Genomic DNA, 4,021 nt, shown 5'->3' on the forward strand with positions numbered 1-4,021 from the left:
AATGAAGAGGATCTTGAAATTCTCTTGGGTTGCCTAAATAAAAGCTCATAATTGTACAAGCCAAAAAAAAAAAGAGTGCAGAGAAATTATTGGGAGAATATTATTATTTTGAAAAAAAAAAAAGATATTCTACGGAAGGGAAAAGATATTCAAATTTGAATACACTTGCTACAACTTTGAAAGGAAGGTGTTGGATTTACACTACAAAATTATGGAAATACGAGATGCTGAAGAATATAATTTTGGGTGCTCAAATAGAAAAGAAATATACGAGGATTATTATATCAAAGTCGACGATGTAATCTGCAAAGCTATTTGCAAGTTTGATTAAAAGATCCATCATCAAGGAATTAAAGGAAAGTGCAAGAATGTTCAAAGACTTATAAAAGGAAAAGTGCTACGTGAGATGTGATCTAGTATTAAGTTCATGAAGGAAAGATAGATATTGTAATAAAGAAGCTTAATTGTCAAGGCTGTACGTATGGAAAGATTACCTACCAAGATGCAAGGAAAAGCTAATTTTGGATAATGCCAACAATTATGGAAGAGGGTCTGCTAAGAAGGAAATACAATTAGAAGCCTTGATTCAAAGAAGACAAAATAGAAGGAAAAAGATCTTTCTATTATACAGGAGCAGATTATACATGGAATGAGAATTCCTTCTCCATCAATACCAAATCTGGAAGCCGAATCAAGGGGAGCATTCAAAGGAACGTTGGAGAACAAGTCAACAACAAAGGAGATTCTTTTCCAAAATTAAAAGACAGTTCAACGACTAGAATATTCACAGACCAAGTATAAAAAGAGAAGACGCTACAATAGTCGAAGTACGCAGCCACTTACACTTTCGTCTCAACCTTCTCAAGTTCTTTGCTCTACTTTTCATAAGCATTGTAATCTGAGTGTGTGTGTGTGTAAACAAAAAGAGAGAGATATAGTATAGTTGGTGAGGCTTTGTATTGAGAGGTTGTGTCATTGTTCGTTGTTGGTGAGCGAGTGAAAAACTAACCTTGTACAAGAGTTTGAGTGTTAGACGTAGGAGCTGCACGTTACAACCATTGTATGAAGAACAACTTACAAAGAGCTTAAAGAGATAACCTCCTTGCAACCTAAGGGGACTGGATTAGGATACCACATTGGTTCCGAACCAGTATAAAAATCCTGGTGTCATTTATTATATTGCTCTCATATTATATTCTGCACTCTTACTATTTATTGTGATTTATACTTGTGTAAATCGAAGGACTACTGGCACCGAACAGTAGTCGATTAGATTTTTAACAGGCTTACAATTCACCCCCCTCTTGTACTTTCATAATCTTCATTTTCGTTTATGATATTACCTTCACTCTCCTTAGTTTGATTTCTTTTGAAATAATTTTATATTTAACTCATTATCATTTACATAAAAAATATTATTGACTGTTTTGTCCTTTCTAATAGACTAATTTGTTTGGAGAATTTCATAGACATTTTTTTAATTAGCAAAAGAATTATTCTTAGAGCATCAAAGAATTCAAAATGTATGAGCTTCATGTAGTCCATGGTTTCAAATTGTTACAAAAAAATCAAAACAAAGAGATAATTATAACTTCATAAACCATAAGGAGATCAGTGTTATGAAAAGAAATTTGAGGGACGGTCTTTGAAATTAATTCATTATATTTTAATATATTTTATTAAGCTAATTAGCTATTTTGGAGTGTAATGTCATATTTCTAGTAAAAGATAACGTGAAATTTACTTTTTAGTTAACTCGTCAAAAATCGTATGACTTTTATGTGACAACTTTTTTTAAATGACTTTTATGTGATAGATTTTAAAGTTGGATGACTTTTATGTGATAAAAAAATAGAAAAGTTATTTTTATGTGATAAACTTTAAAGTTGGATGACTTTTATATAGCAAAAAGTAGAGAAAAAATTTCTACTTGATAAACTCAAAACTGAATGATCACCTATGAAATTTACCTGAGTGAACATAGACCGAATAAGATGATAATTAACTGATAGAATAGAAAATAGGCGTTGTATATTACACAAACTAGTGTATGTATCCGCGCTTTGCGCGGTCGACAACACAACTTCAATATTAAAGTCATAAATATTTAAAATTCAATCTTTACTAATAAAACATCTTTTTAAAATTCTATCATTTTTTTTCGTGATTCTTTAATTTCCTTATATAATTTATTAGATAAAAATTACATGTTAAATATGAAAACGCATTTAAATCAGTACATATGAACCTGATAAGGAAAAAAGGAAATAAAAAGAATAATGAAAAAGAGAAAAAATGGGTAGGGATCTAGTAGTTCAATTGGTTGACTACCTGAACTTTCACCTTGTTGGTGAGGATTCGAATCCCCACATTGTAATCCTCTTCCCCATTTTCCCTTCCCCTACCCCCATGTAATAAAAACAATTTAACAAAAAAAAAAAAAGAAAAAGAGAAAAAAATGGTACTTTCTCCATTTCAATTTGTTTGACTCGATACGAAGTTTTTTTTTTTTTTTTTTTTTTTAAAAACAAATCCTTTTAAAACTCGTGATTTTAAATATACTATATTATTTTTGTGACTATAAGACTTTTGAAACTTGTGAACCTAAAATGTAGTTACATTTATATAGTTATAAAAGTTTCTCATTAATAGTAGAACAGACTATAAAGAAAATAGTACAAAATAAATTGAAACAGAGAGAATAAGTGGTCCCTGCTTTTTTCTTCGTCCTCTAAAGGTTTTTTCATAGTATTATGAATTGTGACACTTGTGCTTTATTAAGGTTTAACATTATTTTCATTTCTTTCAAATAAATCTTACGAAAAAAAAAATAGTACATGGGAGAAGGAAATTAGAAGACAAAGAAAACAAATGAAAATAAGAGAGAGTACGGCGAAAATGTCTTGCAAACTCTCTGATTAATTGATTATAGATAAGCTCTATGTGAAATTATAAGAACAGAGGAGGCAGAAATGTTTGAAACTCGTACTATATGTAAATATAACACAAATATATTAGAAGAGTTCAAACAATCATAAGTAGACTAATATAATTTATGGAATTCCTCTATGAATCTATGAAATGTATAAAAAAGAAAGAAAAACGCAAAGAAAAGAATAGGCTAGGCATAAAGCGATATGTTGAAATTGAAATAAAAAAGAAATAAGAAGAGGTGCCAATTAGATACAAGTAATGGATCGTAATAGAAATACAAAATAAAGTTCATGAATTGTTTTAAATTATATCGCTCCAATTAGTTAATTAAAATTTTGAAGTATATGAATAGTTAAATTTTTCCATAACATCACATTTGTCTTAGTTACTTTTTAATTTTTATGTCTAGACGGCACAATCCATTGCACAAAGAGAAAGCATCAAATATCAAATAACATTAGAACTTACACCACCTATGCAAAAATCAATTGTAAAATAAATATAGAAAAGGAGATTTAAACAAATTAGTCATAATAAAGAACAAAAGGAAAATACATAAAAACCCCCCAACGTATACTCGGATTAATTATGACGCACCTAACCTTTGCGGGTGACCTATTAGCCCCCTGACCTTATTTTTTCTGTATTTTTGTGCCATTTTTTGACTGACGTGGCAAAAACAAAAAAATTGAAGCCTAGTTGCACAGTGGAGAGTGTTGCACACTCTCCGCCACATTGGTGCCACGCTGCTGCCACGTCGCTGCCACTTTTCCTTTCTTTTTTTTCATTTGATTTTTCTTTTATTAATTATATTTACACTAATTAACCTCTAATTAACTATTAATTTTGTCTTCTTCATCACTAAACCCTTCTTCTTCTTCTTCTTCTTCTTCATTTCAAGAAATCCATCAACCCATTTTCTTCCACCATTAACATACACACACATTCAACCCACTTTCTTCCTCCATTAACAACACACATTCAACCCATTTTCTTCTTCCATTAACACACACACACATTCAACCCATTTTCTTCCTCCATTAACACACACATTCAATTTAATCATCAATCATAAAGAGCTTATTTT

The sequence above is a fragment of the Lycium ferocissimum genome, chromosome 4, assembly GCF_029784015.1.
Source record: "Lycium ferocissimum isolate CSIRO_LF1 chromosome 4, AGI_CSIRO_Lferr_CH_V1, whole genome shotgun sequence".
NCBI lineage: Eukaryota > Viridiplantae > Streptophyta > Magnoliopsida > Solanales > Solanaceae > Lycium > Lycium ferocissimum.